The 24,006-nt window shown below is 44.0% G+C and overlaps 1 protein-coding gene across 1 annotated transcript in view; it reads right to left on the reverse strand.

Annotated features, from left to right (window-relative positions):
- LOC311227320 (uncharacterized protein) overlaps nt 1-24,006 on the reverse strand; it is a 58,726-nt gene that overhangs the window by 29,082 nt on the left and 5,638 nt on the right. The window lies entirely within an intron of this gene.

Genomic DNA, 24,006 nt, shown 5'->3' on the forward strand with positions numbered 1-24,006 from the left:
TGCCAACTTTGGGTACAATGCACAAAAAAATAAAATGTCTGATGACGTCACGTTTTGTTGACCGCAAAAACGAAACCGCACGTTAAGGCACAATACATGTTTTCAAACTCTCTTTGGGTGTTTGCAAACGTACAGATGACAAACGTGTTGTTTCTGTTTTTCTTTTTTACATACTTGCGCCACACGGAACAACTGATCACTACAGCCCAGCATCATATTACTGTAGCCAGTCTCTTGAAACACCACTATCTCCAAACTTCCACTCCTCTCAACTCATGACATTTTTTAATCCTAATGCAACTGGCTCACGTTGATACGAGGCTAACTAGCTACAGTTAGCTCACGTCGATACCTGGATGGTGCCGGCAGGCGGCAGTGGCTACCTTCTGTGATTTGTTTACTTCGAGGTTGAAGAAAGTGCACTTTCAGGTTGAAAGAACGGCCCTAATCTCAACGTGTTTCAATATAAGCAAGCGTTATGTATGGTGATAATAACGAGTATATTGTTAGCTCCACCGCCGCTCCCCCCCCCCCCCCCCCCCCGCTGATGAAAATGAAAGGCATACCGTCATATACCGTATACCGGGGTATTAGGTCATCATGGTATGGGGGTATGAAAAAAATTATACCGCCCAAGCCTATCATAGATCATCTCTTTGGTTTTGGTGGTATTGAGAATGACAGCAGACCTGAAAGGAGTCGATCTCTTTAAAGTAAGTAGAGGGGCAGTCGTCAGCCTTCAATAGGCTTAGAATAAGTGTGTCGTCTGAAAGATTCAGGACATGATTGTTAGGCTGCCTGCTGCTACACTCATTGGTGTACAGTGTAAATAGGAGAGGGGAGCTCACCGCACCTTGAGGCACCCCGGTGCTGCAGAATTTGACCTTAGAGAGTGTGTCATTCACCTTGACTTGTTGTGTCCTGTTGGTGAGAAGAGAATAGAACCATTTGATTATTGAGGGGTTTATCCCCAAACTCATAAGCTTCTAGACAAGCAGGTGAGGCCGGCGAACCGTATCAAACGTAGAGCTAAAATCTGCAAATAGCACCCGTTCGCAGTTATATTATTTCAAGATAATGAAGTAGCTATAATGAGTCAATAGATAAAAAGCAGTAATAGCATGTAGGTTACTCACCCTACTCATGTACAGTAGGCATCCACACTACACAGCATTTATAGACATAAATAAACGTCATGGCTCATCTCCTACTCTGGCTATTCAGTAGGTGGTGTCAAAGAGGCAACTACCCATGTGACCTGAGAATACTAGTAAAACATTTTGAAATATTCAATTGCAAATAGGGCTGCACGATTGATTGTAAAAAAACATATTTTTGTATCTAATTTCTAAATGACGACGATTCTGATGTATTTGCGTCTAAATGGAGATCAGTTGCATTAAAACACTGGCTCCTATTCCCCTATGCATGCACGTCACGCTGCATTCACGTGTTGACTTATTTGCTTCAGAACAATCCCAGTTGCGATATCAATCACACTTACACGATGACGGGTAGACCCCAGGTGGTAAGAGCAGGCAACTGCACCTCCTCATCCATCACGCTCAACATAGGGGCCCCCCAGGGCTGTGTTCTGAGTCCCCTCCTCTACTCCCTGTACACACATGACTGTGTGGCACAGCGGAACAACAACACAATCATCAAATTTGCTGATGACAGTAGTGGTGGGCCTGATCTCTGCCAACGACCAGTGTTAATTTTGTTGACTAAATTGATGACGAAAGATGTTCGTCAACGAAGGTTTTTTTTCATGACGACAACAAGACGTGACGTCATGTTATTGAATACCATGTGACGCTAACGAGACTAAATAGTTTATTAAATATCGTTGACCACAGCTGACGACACAAAAATGGAATTTACAAAAACCAGGACGAAATTTCTCTTCATGTATGTTGATATTGTTGACTAAAACAAGACGAGACAAACTAATTATAACTTTTCTTTAATGCCATCGTCCCAACAGAACAGTGTGACGGCTGACGGGAGCTTTGTGTTATTAGCATTAGCTGGAGCTATTTGAAAAGCTAGTTTTAGCTGAACGTTACCTTGGCTAAAGTTGGGACTATTCATCAGGGCTGTACACTGCGATGAGATGATCGCGAATTGCCCCTTTAATTGGCCGTTGCGATTGGTAAATATTATCTGGGGGCGGGCTTGCGAGTAGTGCTTTCAAGCCTTGCATTCGCATTTCACTCCTAAATTATCCAAGGCGTGTGATGACGCGATGACGTCACTCACGTGAGCTGAGCAGTGAGCACTCAGCAGGTATGATCAGCGGGAACAATCGACTGAGCACTCACTCTGATAGACTGGCTGACTGTCCGATTCATTTAGCTATGAAGAAAAGTAAAGTTAGTATTGCTTCATATTTTCGACACGTTCAACCTCCTATAGTGAGCCGAACTGAACTCGGACACACAGAGAGAGCTGCGGCGTCTGCTGCTCCTCCTCCCTCCCGCACCCGTGGCTGTTGTAAACACTAGTCTCTAGTGGGACACTGGGACCTCGGTGAGCCTGCCAGCCGGCTAGCTACTGATATCAACAAATGCTCCAGCAAGTCTAGTAGTGCATGATAGCTCGCGTTAGCTCACTGTTCAAAACGAAACGTCCCATTAAACTAAATAGCTACAGATAGCTCCTGATATCAATCAGGGGCGTTTTTAGGGTTAGAAAACATTGGGGGCTTCAGCCCGGGGGGGTGTAGGGGGGGGGGTTGTCGTCGTCCCCCCCCCCCCTTTTTTTTTTAGTTTTTAACACAGAAATACGCAATTTTAGAGTAATTAGAGATGAATACTGAATAACTAGAATCATTAGAGGTTCTCAAAGTGAGGTCCAGGTCCATGAGAGGGATCTGGGCAGTCCCCATAGAAAATTCAAAGTTAACAGGACCAAATCATCAGTTTCTTATTTATTTATTTAGCCATATAAAACATTGATCTGGTCCAAGAAGCCCCAACAGGAGTACAAATATACATATATATATATATATATATATATATATATATATATATATATATATATACATATACTGTACATACACATATACACCAATAACAAAATAAAAACACAGTTAAGAATCATACACATAAGCAAATAAACAAACAAACAAAAACAAACATATGCACAGCCTATGTACAAAATAAATAAACAGTTCATCTCTAGTCTTTACAGTTTTCTTCAATTGCATAAACACTCAAATCAAAAGTATTACACAATTATCAAAACCTTACACTCAAGGAGCAAAATATAGGCCCAGATTTGCACCCCTACAATGTCAGCCTCACTTTTTGTAAAACAATACACACAGTGATTTGCAAAACACTAAACACACTTGCATTACATTAGACACAGAATGTCAAATTACCACACATATAAGCCAATTGGTTAAACACAGCCATCAGATGCACAAACACACCATTGCTTAATTGTAGATACACAATCAGGTTTAAGCACTATAAAAATGCAGCAGGTGAGTTCACCTGTCTTCAACCAAAATGGAATGAGAGTGAAGTACTGTACACAGAACGTGAAAATATACAATACATTCACCAAACACTACACAAGACAACCATTGATGCAGACTGATGAAAATATACATTTTCTCCCATTTTCCCAAATCAGTCAACATGTCAACATGGAGAATCACAACAAAAAAGTATCTTGCCAGATCCAGCTAGGCAAAGAGATAATGTCTAGTATTTTCTGTTTAAATTCTTTCAAAAAAAATTGTGTTACTGTAATTTTTACCTGTACTGGATACAGTATTTTATGTTTGTCTGATATTTGCTGAGCTTACAGTGTTATGCACATAGTAGCATGAAAACTGGGACATGTATTGTTGTGATTCTCCATGTTGAAATGTTGACTGATTTGGTTATATGGAGAGAACATTTATATTTTCATCAGTCTGCATCATTGATTTGGGTATATGGAGAGAAAATGTAATTTTTTTCATCAGTCTGCATCATTGATTTGGGTATATGTAGATAAATAAATTATATTTTCATCAGTCTACAGCATTGGTCTTGTGTAGTGTTTGGTGAATTTATTGTATATTTGCACATTCTCTGCGTACTTCACTTACAGTACTCTAATCACTGAGAAGTAGAATTGCTAAATGTGTTTTAGGTTAAGCACAGCAGTGTGTGTAACTGGTTCAAACAGAATTAAGTCATATGAAACGTGTGTTTCATATGGTAACAAAATTAGTGTATGGTTTTGACAAGTGTTTAATTTAGCAAAGGATCTGAGGTGTTCTGATAATTGTGTGTGTGGTTGTGCTAATTGTGTGTTTTGAAACACCGGGCCCCGTTTTCAAAATCATGCTTAGGCAATCGAAAAAAAACTGTATTGTGTGTTTCATTATATACATATGTTTCAGTCTTCTCATAAAAAAAATATTAGATTTTTGGGTCTTTTCCTGCCTTTGGTCCGCTTTGCATTCACATCTCAAATGAACCGCAGCAGGGTTCACTTGCAAGAGTGAATGAGCTTTCACACCACCCCAAACCAACCGGACTATCCGAGGTTCGATTAAAGCTTATTATAGGACACTGGACATGGGTATGGATGGCTCCAGGTGCTGCTGCGTTAAAGTGCACATCTTCAATATCTGTACTATTTAAAAGCACAGTGCAGGACACACTCAAAGGTTATCGCACCTCAGAGATGGCAGTGGACATGTATGACAGGACAAAGGCCATATGTAATGGCCTTGGGATTGAGGAACATACTACCAGCCAAAGGAGGAAGCAGAAAAGGATGGACGAGTATGTAGTTGAGTCATCTTGTGGCACAAGCTCAGACCTCAGCTCAGGAGATCAGCTGAGACAAAGACTATCCAGTCCTCGACAGAATGCTGCAAGAGCTTGAGAGCAGGTTCTCATGAGTTGGAGAAGAACTTATGAGAGGCATACAGGCATGTTATCCAGCCTCAGACCAGTTTCTCTCAGTGGAATTGCTGCAACCCCTCGCCACACATTACAATATCCAACTACTGCCAGAGGAGATCACAGTTGCAAAGTGTTTCCTGGTCAGGGCAGGCAGAGATGCAGTCCCTACTATCCAAAGTGTCTTTTCCCTCCTGGATGATAATAATAATAATGCATTTGATTTATAAGATGTCTTTCAGGACACTAAAAAAAAAGTCCACAAATCGGTGAATGAAAAAATTATAGGATCAAATGAAAACTACTTACTAAATGTTTTTAAAAGTACTAAAAACCAACAAAAAATACCAAACACTAACAAACATTCAGCACAGACAATGGGAATGCTGACATAAAAAAAAAAAAAAAAAAAAAAAAATGTAAACAATTTTTTTTTTAGATCCGGGGCTAGGAGAAAAACATCCGGGGCTAAAGCCCCGGAAGCCCAGGGCTAACGACGCCACTGATATCAATGTCTTATAACACTGAGTCGATGCGTATTCGAGCTGAGGGCACGCTGAATATAGTCAATAGGGTCCAGCTGCAGCGCCGGAGAATCCTGGCCGTAGCTGGAGGCTACAGTATAGGGTCCAGCTGCAGCTCCGGAGAATCCTGGCCGTAGCTGGAGGCTACTCGAGTACACACAGACAGTGGAGCTGGTTGCATATAGCGAGCATTTTGACTTGTTGCGTGGTGGCGATGTCTCGCAGATAATACAACTACAAGTATGATTATATAATATATATTTTATTAAAAAATTATATAAAATAACATTTTTTATTTTTTTTTAATCAAAAACAATCGATATAAATAATGGTAAAATTGTTATTTAAAAATGTTCCCCTAAAAAAAATGTTTGCCCCTAAATTTCTCATTTAGGGGCAAGTGTGCCCCTAGTGAAAAAGCTTAGCGTACAGCCCTGTTCATAATCCAGCTGCAGACCTGCAAGCAAAGTACAGCAAGTTGGCAAAGGAGTATTCCAAGGTAAATCACTTTGTCACCAGTAACGTTACATTGTTTGTATTTCCATCTAGATCGTGTTAGCTAGTGGCTAAGCTAGCTCACGCTAATGTGGCTAACTGCACACAATTAATGACATAATGCAGACAGCCATACCGGTGACAATGTTTAGCTTTTAGTGCCAAATGATAAGAGTCTGAGGCGGAGTCTCAAAAGAGAATGTTGAATATTTATTTTGCATTAAAAATCACAACAGTGCCTCTGCTAGGAGCTAACTGAACCGGAGCATTCTGGATAGGAAGTGCGCAACAACGTTTAACGTCCGTGTGGAACCAATGTGCCAACAACCTTTCCGTGGGTGAAGCATAGTTGAGCATAGTTGTCTTTTAATGATACTAATACTAATCTATACAATCACCTGTTGTTGAATAAATACCATTACTTTCTAGTTATTACTAAAAAACAGTATATATAAAACAGTAGCTGTAAAAAAAAAAGAAAAAAAGTTTAATAATTTATATAATATAATTTTTTTTTTATGTATGCACTGGTATCGGATCAGTATAACCAGACCTAGACCACCTCTAACTTTAACCCCTAAATTAGGGTTGTGACTTAGAGGTGGTCTAGGTCCGGATAGGGGTTAAGAGTTGGTCTAGCCCTTTACATCCATCTATCTAAATAATAATAATAAATGATAATGAATGCTTAACTACCCCTAAGTTACCCTAACCAGACTTAGACCACCTCTAAATCTAACCACTAACCAGACCTCTTCCATGTGGCACTTTAACACTGACCTCAGAATGTGATTTTATATAATGTTTTTATGCAAGCAGATTGCAATCTGTGTGTACTACTACTAGTACTACTGTGTGTTCTGTTTACTTAGTTTACAGCAGGGTTCGAAATTAACGGGGGCTTGGGGCAAAATGCCATCGAAAATTGACAAAATGCCCTCCAAAATCAGTTAAGGGGGGCAAGAAAAGCCCCCGACAGTTTACTAATTATATATATAATTATATTATGCTCTACAGTGAGAGCATTTCCCTCGTATTTGCCCCTAATAATATGTGTGTGTGCGAACCGGAAAAATCATTTACTTGCTGTGTACGAGACGAGTGAAGATTACAAAACAGCTCCGCTGTTAATAGTTCAGAAACTGGACTGAAATTCAGTTTTTGGGTGGAATGTTGCAAGGAGGGAGTGAGGCGGGGCCCGCTGCGTGTTACAGGCACTTGAGAGGATGCGAACGCAGACAGACAGAGCGCTCTGCTTTCATCAAGCATAAGCATTACACTGCTATCTTAACGTTAGCAAGCTAAGCATCTGCATAGCGCGACCTGTGTAACGTTAAGTAACTTGTGTTCCGCGGGGAAAGACCGTTCCATTTGTAACACAACAGAATAACATCCAAATCCGATCCCGATGCGCATTTCCTTCATTCCACAGCGCTGAGCGTGCAACGTATTTCATTGATAGATCTGGCCAGAGCCTATACTCACAAACGTTCCAGTGCTGTCTTCGGGATGATTTTAATCCAAACGCCCATTCAAAACTTGTATTATGAAATAATTCTGGGATGTCTGACTATTTCCCTATGCATTGGTGCGAGTTCAGCTGACAGTCCATAGAGTCCATGACATAAGTTTCATGTATCAATTTGAAACAAGCCTCTTGACTGTTGGAATTAGGATGTTAAAAATAAAATAGCTAATGATATTATTCAATATTAGACATTCATTGATCCAGAGGCAACCGGCTATTCATCTGCTATTTGTAGATATATCAAGACAACAACACAACTTGCCCTCAGGGACAATCATATTTAATCTATTTAGATAGAGTATGTATGTATTATTTACAGATAATTGAGGGTACCTCAAAACATGAAACCAAGCCATGTCACACATTGTGTGTGTGTGTTGTCACTGTGCTCCTAAATTTATTTGTGTGCTCCTAAATTTGTATTTAGATTTTATTTATTAACATTTTATTTAGGAGCACATTTTATTTAGGAGCACATGCTCCTTGGGAAAAAGGTTAGCGTAGAGCCCTATATATGGAGACATTAACATTACGTTATCAAACATAGGGACGAAGACTGTAAAAAAAAGTGTCAACAATGTTTTATAATCTTTGTTAATTTTCATTATAAAAATGTTGTGCCCCCGAAATACAAAAAAAAGCCCCCGAAAATCAATTAAGGGGGGCAAAAAAAGCCCTTGAATTTTTAATTTCTAACCCTGGTTTACAGTATCCTGTTATAGAATAAACCGCTGTCAGACACAGCAGAGAGAGAGAGGACAGACATGGCAGAGAGAAAGGAAAGACACAGCAAACAGAAGACAGACAGAGTTCAGCGTCATCTCTCTGGTCAGAAACGTCACCACATCGGTAATGCTCTCTTAGATGCATACATTGGACCATGTCTACACCAACATATACTGTAGGAGCAACAATACATTGGACCATGTCTACACCAACATATACTGTAGGAGCAACAATACATTGGACCATGTCTACACCAACATATACTTGCTGTGTATCACTTGTGCCGCCGACTCAGATTCCCCTAGGTTAAAAAATAAATACGCAATTTAAATCAGAAAATGTTCCATGTTGACTATTTCTGACAAGTTCTTTTCCATTAACTAAAAATAGACAAAAATGTCATCCGTTTTCGTCTACTAAATCTAGACTAAAACAAAAAAGACAAAATTGAGACAAAAACTGACTAAGGGCCCGCGTCCACCTGCCTCATATTTATGACCGCACGCGTCTTTTTTCAATGTATTCCAATGGGGAGGGAGCGTATGGGGCCGCATGCGGCCACCTATAGGAAGTGCGCTGCAGTCGGCTTTTTTTTCACCGCCTTTCAGCTTTTCTATGCGGCCGCATAGAGTTGAAACTTCTGAACTTTCCAGAGCGGTGCGCCGAGCGCATATTCAGACAACCAATCACAGCCAGTCATATCTACCACTCTGCTTGTAACCTGACACCGGAGCTGCCTGCCTGTCTACCCGCAAGAGACAGGAGCAGTATGAGGGCAGCCGCACAAACAGGGAGCGAAATTAACTTTTTGACTCACCGGCCAGTGGCGGGTAGATGGGAAGAGTCTACCCGCCAAGCATATTTCTTACCTGCCAAAAAAAATTTGATTAAAAAAAATATATATATATTTTATATAAATTTTTTTTTTAAATAAAATATATATTATATAATTATACTTGTAGTTGTATTATCTGCGAGACATCGCCACCACGCAATAAGTCAAAATGCTTGCTATCTGCAAACAGCTCCACTGTCTGTGTGTGTATACTTGAGTAGCCTCCAGCTCCAGCAAGGATTCTCCGGCCCTGCAGCTAGACCCTATATTCAGCTAGACCCTACATTCAGCATGCAAGGATTCTCCGGCGATGCAGCTGGACCCATTTATAACGTTACTGTTCTTGTGTCAAATCACATTCAACATGCCCTCAGCTAGAATACGCATTCAATCAATGTTATAAGACATTGATATCAGGAGCTATCTGTAGCTACTGCTAGCCCGGTAGATAACGTTAAGACAATTTCGTTTACTGGGACAGATCGACTAACGTGAGCTAGCTAACGCGAGCTAACGAGGGACCGGAGGTATTATGCACTCGAGTCGACTATTGCTGGAGCATTTGTTGATATCAGCAGCTATCAGTAGCTAGCCAGCTAGATACCGTTAGACAATGCCTCGTCATGTATTAAACTAAAAGTGAATAGTTGACTGGGTCATTGTTTAAACAGTAACGGAGGTCCGCTCTTCTAGAGCAGACTGCCTGTGTTGACATGAGCACTGCGAGCAGAAGCCCTTAGCCAATAGTATCCCGCTGCAGGGCTGGGCGGATATGACTCGTTACCACGTTTCTTTTCAAAATAAGAGTATCATACGAACCTAATTGTTGCTAACTGCCAGAGCCATCGATATTATGACTGGAGATGCGCTTGGGGCGGAAATGAGACCCGCACAGATTTTCAAAATAAGAGTATCGTTATGAACTTGATTGATTACACGTCACACGGCGGGCAGCCCTCTAAGTGTCAAGCGCCAACGGTAAAAACTGACCGCCCCTGGCGGGCGGCGGGCTTTAGTTTCGGTCCCTGCGCACAAATAAACTAATAAGAAGCAAAGGGCGAACTGTGGTGTCAGGCAATAACTATATATATAATTAATATACAATAAAGTGTATTAAAATATGCTATGTGCAAAACCGCGGCAGTAAAATACGATGGCTGTCGCTAGATTTCTTTCTCTCTGTCATCTCGCTACAAGATGCGCTTCATCCCAAAACTACGGGCGTACTGCCAGCATGTTTCAGCTGGAAATATGAGGCAGGTGGACGCGGGCCCTAAGACTCAAATGCTCAGACATTTAGTTGACTAAAACTGACACATGACTAAGACTAAAACTAAAATGAAAATAGCTGCCAAAATTAACACTGCCAACGACGAGAGGGCCTACCTGGAAGAGGTAGAGAATCTGTCGCAGTGGTGTCAGGAGAACTGCCTCTCCCTGAACGTCAGCAAAACAAAAGAGATGATTGTGGACTTCAGGAGGTCGGGGGTCAGGGACTACAGCCCCCTCAGCATCGACGGGGCACCGGTTGAGAGAGTGAACAGTTCTGTATCGTTAGTGGCTTAGCTTGGCTTCGCCTTCTGCACTATCTCGCGTACGTGCACGCGTACTGAATAAACCACAAATGTACCTCTAATACCAGTATTAGTCTGACCACACCCCTCATCAGCTTACCTTCATAAGCAGGTGTGTGGTCACCTGCTCTCCTCCTTCTCGCTTTCACCACAAGGAAGAGGTGCCTCGGTAGATCCCCACACTTGACACCATGATGGAAGAAATTGGATTAGGAACAGCTTGGGAAACAAGGATACGTTGACATCATATCTTTATTTTCTCTCTCACTATTTTCGAGAAAATACGGCGATATTGTCTTCGTACTGGAGTGTCTAGAAGATGATGATCATTCTACAAACCCTCCACCGGTTTTCGTATTGGGAGCACGCCGCTGCATGCTTCTCAACTGCAGTTCCTTGCTGTGTTTGTTGGGGTGAAACCTGTCAGGCCACAGCTGAACTGTCGGACATGCCGCTGTTGTGAGGAGCGGTGCGTTCCAGGTTGGGTGAGTAGTGTTTGCTGGCGGGCTCCACTTGTCTGTTAGTGCTATGGGGGCTACTAGACAAAGTTTATGGAAACCGGCCCCAGGCTAGGGTCCTTTGTTTAGCCGTCTAGGCGACAGAAGGCCTTGGTCTGGCGACCATTATAGTTTTAACTAGTGGGCCGCGACCATTGACACTGGTGATCCCTGTGTGTTCTGGACGAGTGGATTCTCTCTGTCACCGTGTTAAGACCCCATCTTTCATATCCAAATGAGAGTATTCCTTCACGAGGGGATATGTGCATGTAATGTGCGATAGCGGCAGATTCATGTTCAAAGTCAGCTATACAGGCCAGTTGGTACTGTGCTGATTCCGCCGGACGTGTTAATGTCACCGTTGTGAAGCGGTGTTGACGTCTTGTTTTCTCTTTTCTCTTAAAAAGTGAGGAGGGTTCAGAACGGCGGCCTGTCTGGGTGAGTGTTATGTCATTGTTTACATGTTCATAGCTTACGGTTAGCCGGTCGGTGGCCTGGCGCGGGGTAGCTTAGGCTTCTCGCGCGCCGCCGGGAGCTCGCTCCTGATCGCGTGCGTCGTAGATCGGCGTCTCGCGAGCGGAAGCGATAGCACCAGAACGGTTGGAGCAGCCGTTAGCTTGATGCTATTCTGTTGAACGTGCTTTGATTTTTAACATGTTTTACACTCTTGACCACGACGTCATCTTTGACAGGGGATGTTCGTCAACCCTGCCTGAGCCTAGACGGGGATTGCGTCAACAAAGAGGGCTGTGTTCTACGGTGGCTTATGACTGCACTTCGCTGATCTGCGTTCCGGGCAGGTACGGGGTTGGCCAGACCCTCATAACACGTCTTCTGGTTTTACCTTGCTAAATGTATTGTGAATGACGGTGTTTTTTTTTCCCAAAACGTGTGTTGTTGCAATGCATTTGAGATACGTTGCGGGTTGTGTGTGAGCTGTTTTTGTCACTGGCAGTAGCTTCTCCGTGCAGGTCGTGATGTATTGATCTGGTTGTTGTGTGAGAAACATCATGGTGTTATGTGTACCGTGTACTCACTACTAAGGCAACTAACCTATGAAGCTATGCTTGGTGACGAGTGAGTAAAAGAATGTTCTTTCTCAGACTGTAATGACAATGGACAGTGAGTTCACACATTAACAGGTTTTCCTGTTTTAACTGGCCGTGTTGAGGGTAAAATAGGAGGATTGTGTTTTTCCCCCCCCGGTTCCCTGGGGACTTTATCACCTCCTATCAGACATGTTGTGCATTAATTGTGTCTTTTGTGTGGTAGGGATACGATGTAACTCTCAGCTTGATTGCTGAGGTTGTGCTAAATCTGCTGGAGAAACTTATTTCCTAAAGGGAAATTGGTTTGGTTGCTGTCGTGTGCTTAGCAAGGCCTGTGGTCGATACTAATCAAGAATGATGTATTCTCTCATTGTGATGATGATGGGTTGTGTGTGTCATGTGACCTACAACTGGGTTGTACTGGCCACAGAAGCACATGTGTATGTTGGACCGGGGTTCTTAGAGCCCTCTCTATTCTGTGTTTTTCCTTAGTAAAAATCAGATAGCAGGTTAGCTCGTGCGCTGTGTGGAGCTGTGAAACGCTTCATAGAGCTGACTATGACTGTGTCATATTCTCTTTTTGTCGTTACGTCGTATCATGGGTGTGGGGTCGTAAAGGGGTGAACTGGTAACCTTTCCTCTCCCCATTGTTCTGTCGGTCAGGGGTACACCCCCTGTCCTTCAAGGTTCCCGTCACGTGGCGGTTCGGCACGTTACGGGGGGGGGGGGGGGGGGGGGGAGGGAGTTCCTGGTCCCACGGCCTGGTATATTGGGCGTGTGCACCGCAGGAATTCCCCCGCCATAGAGTACGTCACCGTGCGCGTCTCTGTTGGTAGGACTTCCGTGTGCTGTTCAGGTCCATGTGATGGATCTGTTTTCAGGGGGGGTGGTCAGGGCTCCTCCTCACCAAGCGCCTACTCAGGCCTTCTGTGAGTTCGGACTCCTTCTTCCATGTGATCCATGTGAGGAAGCCTCCATCAGAGTACAGAGCCTTCCTCCTCAGATTGTCAAAGTGAGTGGACCCTCTAGAAGGGTCCTTTTCTATTGTATGTATATTCGATTCAATTCGTTTATTGAGTGTGTATGGGTTCGGTGCCTCTTCCCCGGAGGCCCTAAAACCAGTTTTTTACATGGCTCAAGGTGCAATATATTCTTTTCAATCTGTACAGCTCGCGTGGGAAGTCTCTCTGGGGATCCCCGTCTCTTTCCTATGGGAGGGTGGTGGGATGTAAAAATGTGAACATTTTTTACCCCGGCTGTGTAGACTGGGATACATACTGTTGATGCTTCCTTCTTTCTATTCCAGAAGTGTTGGAGTTAGGGAGTGTCACACCCCTCTTGTCGTTCCCCTGGGCGCCTTGGGGATTCAATGGCAGGTCTAAATAGCCTGTTCATTGATGGGGGTGTGTCCCGACGCACGTATAGTGCTAGCTCGCTGTAAACAGGCGATTGACTGGCACGCCTTAGTTGCTTGTGGTTGAAACAGCGTTTTTATAAAGCAACTGAGATGGGGGTTTTTCCTCTTCCGGCGACCACATCCCATGACCTGGGTGGGTTGTCGACGGATCCTCGTTCATGTCTGGGGGATGATGACGGGATGGATCTGAACATATGTAGTGGGGTCTCACGCCCTTGGGGTGGGCCACCAGGCGCGGTTCGTCCCGACGTCTGGGTGGCGCCTTCTTTTCATGTTAAGATCAACACGCATATCTGCCCTTTTCCTGGGGCATGTCGGCGTGGTTAGGGCACGGGACTGGTTCTGGTCACGCTGGTCCAGATCAGTTGAACCCGTTGTCCGCCGGGGATGCAGATCTGCTGTTCTGGTACCCTGAGGGACTTGGGCTTTTTTCAGGGGGAAAAATGCCAGGTCGGTCTGGGTGTCACAGGGTTAAGCGCTATGGAGACCCTGGTTGGGTATGTTTTTTACTCAGCACTGTCGTCATGGCTTACAGCCATGCCATTCTGTACGCGCTCGATCTCGTCGGATCTCGGCCGCTACACAGGTTGGTCCTGGTTAGTACTTGGTTGGGAGACCGCCGGGGAATACCAGGTACGGTGTGCTTAGGGGCTGGTTCTCCATTGTTTTTCGCTCCTCTCTCACGCATGGCGAAGAGGGGCCTGTGGGGGTGGTTTTTTGACCTCCTCTGGTGACCCTGTGCTTCCCGTACCGCCAGGCCCGGTCCGAAGTGATGTTTGCGACCCGTAGGCCTGGGTTAACCCTTTTTGGAAACTGAAACACTTGTACTGCGGTATAGCCGGTGTATACCCGCAGGTGTGTTTTGGAGTTTTTTCTTGAGGGGTTATAGGAACAACCACCGCATTGGGTAACACCGAGGTGGTTGGTTCCCTGGTGTGTTGGAGCAGTGTCAACTCCCGGGTTCACCGGTTGAGGGTGCCCCTGCACGTTCATGACGTCTGCCAATCGTGTCAGCCTTCTCTGCCTCGACCCCTCTGGGTGGGGGTTGTTAAATGGAGGCTTGGTCATGCAACACCGCCAGCTTACGCTCCTTCCGCCGGGGCGGCTGTGTTCAGCTGTCCCCTCTGGCGCCTGTCTCGTCCGCAGTCTCCAGGCTAGGGTTAACAGCCTGTTGCCTGGTTTTTCCCCGGTGCGCTGCCTGCTTCCGTTGGTTAACCTTTTTTGTGTGCTTACGGCCATGCTGACTGCCTATTCTGCAGGGTCAGTGTGCCAGGCGGTGTACTATTGGGGGGACGGGGCCCGCTCGGCTTACTGGCCTGGTTGGTTCCGCCTGGGAATACCAGGTGCAGTAACTGAGGGGCCTTTGTCCGAATACGCTGGCGATGTGGGGGGCGGGGCACTACGTGCCCACCTGGTGGGGTCTTGATGCTGGCATCATGGACTTCTCCGGGCCCCCATTCCAGGGAGTCCAGTCCTTTTGGTGGGTCTGGGTCTTCCTTCGTGCTCCGCTGCTACGGCCTTGCCACGGGGTTGGGTTTGCCCTTGACCCCGTGATTCTGGGGGCAGTAACGAGGTTGTTCCTCCGTTCGTTCCCGGGTGGCATGCGGGTTGTGCGTGTGTGTAGTCGTGGGTCAAGCCACGGTCTGCTCACCCTGTGCGTTGAGTTGCTTGAGTGCCTCTTCGCACGGTCGGGTCCGTCGCCCTCCCGTGACGTCCCTAATAGGGGGGCTACCCTCCATTAGGGGGGGTCGGGGGGGCTCGGCCCTCCCTGTTCTGATGGTTTTGGGGGGCTGTCAGCGGGGTGTATTTGTCAGCCAAGTGGCTCCGCTTGGCCTCCCTTGTGCAGAAGGCGAAGCCAAGCTAAGCCACTAACGATACAGAACGTTAGGTTATGACTATAACCAAGTTCTGTTAGTTAGGGGCGATGCTTGGCTTCGGACGGCCGCTGCAGCCCTTGACCTCACCTTGTGGTGAAAGCTTGGGAAGGAGGAGAGCAGGTGACCACACACCTGCTTATGAAGGTAAGCTGATGAGGGGTGTGGTCAGACTAATACTGGTATTAGAGGTACATTTGTGGTTTATTCAGTACGCGTGCACGTACGCGAGATAGTGCAGAAGGCGAAGCCAAGCATCGCCCCTAACTAACAGAACTTGGTTATAGTCATAACCTAACGTTTTAAGTACCTTGGAGCCCACATATCCGAGGACTTGACATGGACCACACACATTGACAGTGTTGTGAAGAAGGCACGACAACGCCTCTACTTCCTCAGGCGCCTAAGGAAGTTCCAAGTCAGTCAGAAGATCCTTAAGAACTTCTACTCATGTACAATAGAGAGCATCCTGACTGGCAATATCACCTCCTGGTTTGGGAATAGCACCGCACAAGACCGAAGCAGACTACAGAGAGTGGCACGTTCAGCCGAACGCACAATTGGAGGGGGGCTTCCCACTCTCCAGAACATTTACAACAAGCGGTGCAGGGGTAAGGCTAAGAGAATTATTAAGGACTCCAGCCACCCAAACAACTGACTCTTTGAACTGCTGCGGTCAGGCAAGCGATACCGGAGTCTCATGGCAAGCACAGAAAGACTCAGAAGAAGCTTCTATCCCCAGGCCATCAGGTTGCTCAACGAACAATAACACTGCAACAACCATCAAATGCACTCACAACACACACATCCACACGCACACACTCACTTTAAACAAACAACACACTGCAGCACCCACTCTCCACACTTTAGAACACCTAAACACACTTTATATTTATATGGTAAAGGATTTGCACTACAACCCATACCTCAGTACACCTTACTGTAAATTGTACCTAAATTGTACCTCATCCCATTTCTGCTTTGCACTATATAGTATTGTATATTAGTATATTGCATAGTATATTGTATGGTAACTCAGTTACTCTATTCTGCATCGGACATTGTACATATGTATATACTGAACACTGTGTCTATGTACGTGACTTCTATTTTTACATGCTATACTATTTTATTTTATTTCATACTTATCTTTTGTCTAGCACAGTCTCTGGAGCGTAACAGAAAGAAGCATTTTGTATAAAAGTATTCTGTACTTCTGTATGACAACTATTAAAGAAACTTGAAATTTTAAACTTAAAGCAAAACACGCTATTAATTCAACATTCACATTACACACCAGGGTTAGAAAAAAAAAAAAAATCAAGGGCTTTTTTTGCCCCCCTTAATTGATTTTCAGGGGCTTTTTTTTGTATTTCGGGGGCACAACATTTTTATAATGAAAATTAACATAAAGATTATAAAACATTGTTGACACTTTTTTTTACAGTCTTCGTCCCTATGTCTGATAACGTAATGTTAATGTCTCCATATATAGGGCTCTACGCTAACCTTTTTCCCAAGGAGCACATGTGCTCCTAAATAAAATGTTAATAAATTAAATCTAAATACAAATTTAGGAGCACACAAAGAAATGTAGAAGCACAGTGACAATTGTTCAAGTAACACACACACACGATGTGTGACATGGCTTGGTTTCATGTTTTTTTTAGGTACCTTCAATTATCTGTAAATAATACATACATACTCCATCTAAATAGATTAAATATGATTGTCCCTGAGGGCAAGTTGTGTTGTTGTCTTGATATATCTACAAATAGATTGCCTCTGGATCAATGAAAGTCTAATATTGAATAATATTATTAGCCATTTTATTTTTAACATCCCTAATTCCAACAGTCAAGAGGCTCGTTTCAAATTGATACATGAAAAACCCCACCTCAAACACAACAAAAGAACAGAGCATCTCATGAACTTATGTCATGGACTCTATGGACTGTCAGCTGAACTCGCACCAATGCATAGGGAAATAGTCAGACATCCCAGAATTATTTCATAATACAAGTTTTGAATGGACGTTTGGATTAAAATCATCCCGAAGACAGCACTGGAACGTTTGTGAGTATAGGCTCTGGCCAGATCTATCAATGAAATACGTTGTGCGCTCAGCGCTGTGGAATGAAGGAAATGCGCATCGGGATCAGATTTGGATGTTATTCTTTGAAGTTGTGTTACAAATGGAACGGTCTTTCCCCGCGGAACACAAGTTACTTAATGTTACACAGGTCGCGCTATGCAGATGCTTAGCTTGCTAACGTTAAGATAGCAGTGTAACTTAAGTTACACTATGCATGCTTGATGAGAGCAGAGCTCTCTGTCTGTCTGCGTTCGCACCTCTCAAGTACCCTGTAACACGCAGCGGGCCCCGCCTCCCTCCCTCCTTGCATTCCACCCAAAAACTGAATTTCAGTCCAGTTTCTGAACTATTAACAGCGGAGCTGTTTTGTAATCTTCACTCGTCTCGCACACTGCAAGTAAATGATTTTTCCGGTTCGCACACACATATTATTAGGGGCAAATACGAGGGAAATGCTCGCACTGTAGAGCATATATAAAATTATATATATAATTAGTAAACTGTCGGGGGCTTTTCTTGCCCCCCTTAACTGATTTTCGAGGGCATTTGGTCAATTTTCTAGGGCATTTTTGCCCCAAGCCCCCGTTAATTTCGAACCCTGTTACACACGTTGCCATCATTGCGTCTGATAACCAGTGGCGGCTGGTGAAAAATATTCTAGGTGGGGCGGTGCCATATTCAATCAGTTTCAGTAAACAGTATATAACCAGACCTGCAAACTGATAAGAAGTGAAAAAGGTGACATGTTTGTAAACCCCATCCCCCAGAAGAAAATAGTTGTGTTTTAACATGTAAACGAAGCACTCAAGAGAAGAAAATATAGGGGTTAAGACAACCCGTATCTGGGTCCGACAGCACTACAATTACATTTTCATATCATAATATCATAACGCAGAGGCTGAGACTCACTTTCTTTTGCTGCCGGTGTCGTGCCAAAATCCTACTCCTTGCCACAATCCTACCCCACCCACTCAGTCAGCGTTGGTTAATACTGCTGGAGCATTGGTTCATTTTTGGTCAGATTTTTCCTTGCACGATTTTGCGCGCCGCGTGGGAGCAAATTCGAGACTCATATTCGGTTGCAAAAATGTGTCCCACGGTCTCCTCTATGGCCGTGAATATTTTCACGCAGATCGGAATCACGGCGCGCCCGTGGGACACTTTACCGTTTCGGCGAGTTTATTCCACGCTTTCGGCTTTCCTTTTCTAAGCATTTTCGGGGCTACATGTGAATGAGTAAAAGCTTGCGTGGAGCCCATAATAGGCTCACTTAATACAGCGTTTTTAAAATCACACAACATTTTCAGGGTCGCGAGCAGACCTTTTCCCCTCGTTTTCGATGATGGAAGTGATTTAGGAAAGGCTTCGGCCCGTGGGAGCAGTCACGCCAGCAGTCACGCGAGTTATTGAATTTGTACCGTTTTAGTGGGTGGGGTAGGATTCTGGCAAGGAGTAGGATTTTGGTACGAATTGGAAGAGCCGTCGTGTGTCACGCTAAGCCTTCGAGAAGCTTTGTGGTCCGGACTTGAACTTTCCATAAATGTGTCTATAAATCCATTTAGTTAGATCCAGCACTGAATGTATCTTGTGATTATTATCAATTTACTTGGTAACAAGCTAAGCTAACTCTAACCCGAGCTAAAATAACACAAGGCCCAGTTAAGCTAACACTAACCCGAGCTAAGCTAACACTAACCCCAGATACAGAGGTACCAGCTAAGAAAATACTAGCTGCCGAAGGGAGAAACTACAGGAAATATACCAGATAACAGAAACGAGAATAGCTATTGGAATGAACGTGGAGCAAGACCGAGAACAAACACGAGAGAGAGCTAATGACTGGCTCTGCTAACTAGGCTAACATCAACCACCAGGACGATAAAAAGCAGCTGTGGACGCTGCTAACAACACAGAGGAGAACTCCCCTCAAACACTGAAGACATGCAGCTAGAAAACACATGTCAGTCACTACCTGACGAGCCTCCATCACCAGGAGGACGGGGCTCAGATGTCAGTCCCACTAGAGGACATGAGCAGCACAGAGGAGGCAGCAGCAGGACCACACTCACTGCAGGAAGCTGATACTGATGTGACGTCAACAACCATCCGGGTCTTTTCAACCAAGCGAACGTAGCGTGTGGCTGCAGCCCCGGAGGCGTGTAGCCTTTCTCCAACGCGTCTGTGTTTCCGTTTTGCGCTCTGATTGGCCAGGTCATGTGACATGTGTGCCAATCGTGGGAGGCAAGTTCTGCGCCTATTTCCGGGTAGAACAGCCTGCAAACTACCTAACGCCTAGTTTATCACTGGTTAAGCTTAGGCAACTCTTTCGAAGTTGGTTAAGGTTAGAGTTTGGAATCAGGGCAGGCGTTCTATCGCCATGCTCTAAGACAAACTCTAACCTTAACTTCGAAAGAGCGCCTAAGCTTAACCAGTGTAGAAACTTGCGGTCCCACGATTGGGCGTACATGTCACATGGCCTGGCCAATCAGAGACGCGGAAACACAAACGCGTTGGAGAAAGGCTACAAGCGCCCCGGAGACCATCGTTTTTTCGCGACATCGCCACCTACCGGATTGGAAGACCAAGGGCCGTGTTACCATGACGACAATCAGAGTGTTTGAGTACCTGAATGTAAATTTGAAGTTTTATTTGTTTAACTTTAAAAACCATTCCGAGGTGCGTAGAAGTTTAACGACCCGACCAAGGTAAACGTTTGCAAACTATTTCAAACGTTAGATTTGTTTGCCGCAAACCTTTGTTCAAGTTCAAGTTTTGTTTTATTTGTCACATATAAAGTACATTATTACAGTGAAATGCTTGGTTCTGTATGAGCCCCCTGAGAATGTGCTTCATACAGTAAAAAGAATAAAGTCCAAACACTATGTAAGTATACAATATACAAATTAAAGTACAACCTATAAGTAGTACAAAATGCAAGCTATGAAGTACAAAATACAAACTTAAAAAAGAAAATGCGAACTTTAAAAAAAAAAATTAAAATTACGTAGTGATGCAGTGCAAATCCTTTTGTAATAAATAGTATTACTGCCCTCTGCTGGACGTATTTCGAGAAATAACTCATGTTAAGAGCAAAGATAATTACAGATCGATTGCCCTGGCCCTGCCTTCAACGACGCAACTGCATTTCCGCATTCCCGTTTTGCGCTCTGATTGGCCAGGTCATGTGACATGTGCGCCAATCGTGGGACAGCAAGTTCTGCGCCTATTTTTGGGTCTAACAGCCTGAAAAGCGTCTATACTTTCCGTAGCCGCATTTCTGCAGGACGCTCTCTGATTGGCCGACGTCAGTTTCTACACTGGTTAGGCTTAGGCACTCTTTCGAAGTAGGTTAAGGTTAGAGTTTGTCTTAGAGCATGGCGATAGAACGCCAGGTAGTTTGCAGGCTGTTCGACGCGGAAATGGGCAAAGACACAGCTCGTCACGCGATTGGGCAAACATGTCAGTGGCCAATCAGAGAGCGTCAGTCAGTGGCCAATCAGAGAGCGTCCTGCAGAAATGCGGCTACGGAAAGTATAGACGCGCCTGAAAACTACCTGCCGTTCTATGGCCATGCTCTAAGACAAACTCTAACCTTAACCAACTTCGAAAGAGTGCCTAAGCTTAACCGTCGGAATCAGGGCAGGCGTTCTATCGCCATGCTCTAAGACAAACTCTAACCTTAACCAACTTTGAACGAGCGCCTAAGCCTAACCAGTGTAGAAACTTGCGGTCCCACAATTGGGCGTACATGTCACATGACCAGAAATGACCTGGCCAATCAGAGACGCGGAAATGCAGTTCTGTTGTAGAAGGCATTCAGGCGCCCTGGCCAGCATATTGATTGAAAACTTTATTAACAGATTGCAGAATGTGTACAGTACAGCTCAATACATACAATTGTTAAGGGGATGCAGACCAGAGAAAGACTTTAGTCTTGTTTACATCAGGGTCCCCCATTTTCAATTCATCATACTCTCTAAAGTGCTTGAGAGAATTTAGTTGGACATGCTTACCACTGATAATCAGTTTGGTTTTAAACGTAAACACAGAACAGACATGTGTATATTTGCTTTAAAATAAATAATAACCAAATATAGAATCCATGGGACGCGGCAGCGCCGTTCCACTGCCTTTCTGAGCAGAAGCACGCACATACACGCGCACACAGGAATGCGTTCAACTCGACGCGTGCGCTAAGTACCACCTGACTACTTTGCATAACAATAGCACTGAAGTGTCTCTCGCTGTGTGCTGCCTTGTTCCTCTTTATCTGTGGTCTTTCTACCGTTTGTTTCATCTACTCTCACTTCCACCAAATATTAAGCTTGGCTGAACATTGATTAATTATGCAGTGATAAAGACTTAGTTATCAGAAAAGTAAACTATATCTAACATAGAAAGCTATAGTTATACAATTCCAAGATACAATTAGAATGTACTCCTCTCATTCGTGATCCTAGTGCGCCATCTACTGGGTGATCATAATAACACAGGGACATGGCTGATGGGCTATTGTTTCAACCATGGCCACAACACTTGGCAACATTTCAATGTTTAATCATTAAATTAATTATATGACGGCAGATAAGGGTATCTAGCAGCATCATCTCAGATAGGCTACTGATGCTTCAAATCACCAATATTCTACAGAAACCTTGTATCTTCAAAAGGCTACAGCTTCATGAATTGAGAGAATGGAACAATTTCTACATGGTCTGACCATGTCAGCTGTCAGTATAGGAGATATGATACGGCTTCTTCCAGACACAGACTAATATCAAGACCAATGAGTCAGGGTTTGACCTACTTGATTGTTATGAGAAACTCCAAAATAAAAGCTCACTGGAATCAGACAAACATGTAGGCTGTTCAGAGTAACTACTAGAACACATGTTCAATTAAATTAAATTCAATCTATAATAGACTCATGGTCCAAATTTTTTTTTTAAATACACAACCTAGATATAAAATTACAAACAACAGGCAAAAATAACATCACTTAAAATACACACCAACATCCCACAAATAGACAGCTGTGCCAATGTCTCCACATAGTGGTTCGAAGTCGGCCCATGTCACCCCACTTCTCAGGGACCTGCACTGGCTCCCCATTGCTGCATGAATCCGCTTCAAGGTCCTCGACCTGGCATATCGTGCAGCGAAGGGAACGGCTCCCACCTACCTACGGTCAATGGTCTCTAACTACACACCCTCAAGACCCCTACGCTCTGCAGCTTCTGGCCACCTCAGACCCACTCCTGTCCGAGCTCAGGGAGGGTCATCAAAGAGAAGTCGCCTATTCTCGGTCCTTGCCCCACAATAATAATAATAATGGATTGGATTTATATAGCGCTCTTCTCTGACTGACTATTGCTCTGACTCAGAGCGCTTCACAGAGTCCATTATTCATTCATACACAGTCATACCGGTGGAACAAACTTCCCACCACAGTTAGGACAGCCGAAACCTGTCCAATCTTTCGCTGTCGACTAAAGACGCACTTCTTCAATCATTATCTGAAATAAAATTTTTAAAAAAAAGAAGAAAGAAACTCTAACACTAACTAACCTTACTGCCATGCACTTGTCCTAATAAACTAACCAACACTGTAGCACTCAACACTTTGATGAACATTATTACTCAGCTGATAGAGTTGTACCCTTCCTGCTGTCTTGTTGTACAAAACTTGTAAGTCGCTTTGGATAAAAGCGTCAGCTAAATTACTAAATGTAATGTAAATGATCCATTTCTTTCATTGACTTTATTATATTTCCGTTTATCCAAAGGAGGGTGCTCTTTTGGACACATTTGTATTTTATTTATTTAAGAAAGCTGTCCATTGTAGATTTGATAGAGAGGAACAGGTGACTGTCAGTTTCTACATCAGTCCCTGATAGTATATCACTCCAGTCATTTCCATGTATTGCTGCTTCAAAGTGACCTTGGTCAGCCTTAGGGATTCTGAGGTAGGTCTGCTTTTTGGTGGTAGTCAGATTAAATCCATTATTAGACAGTTTTTTAGATACAAGCGTTAAGTTCAGAAAGGCCAGTGACTAAATGTAATGATTTAGTAATCCTCTCTGGCTTGTTACTGAACACTAGGTTTATTTGGGTGTCATCCTAGTTGGCCCTTTAATCATCTGAACACAATATAATTGCATTGTAAGTTGTTTGAGGGCTTTTCTACCACGTTAATCTTCCCAGTTTATGTTGAAATCTCCAATCAAAAGTACTTCTTTGTCAAAGTTGCACTCTCTAAGTATGGTGTTCAGCTGGTCAGAAAATATAGCTTTGGAGTCTGGTGGTCGGTACAGCGCTAGGAGGGTAAAGGACATTTGGGGAGACTCTCTAATTCCTTATCTGAAAAGTGGATCTGGGTACAGTGGATGTTATCTTTAACATAAAACATCACACCTCCCCATCTCCCTTCAGTCTGTTTGGCTGGTAAAAAAAATCATCTACTCGCCAGTTGGCTGGTA

The sequence above is a fragment of the Notolepis coatsorum genome, assembly GCF_963971535.1.
Source record: "Notolepis coatsorum genome assembly, chromosome: 4".
Lineage (NCBI taxonomy): Eukaryota > Metazoa > Chordata > Actinopteri > Aulopiformes > Paralepididae > Notolepis > Notolepis coatsorum.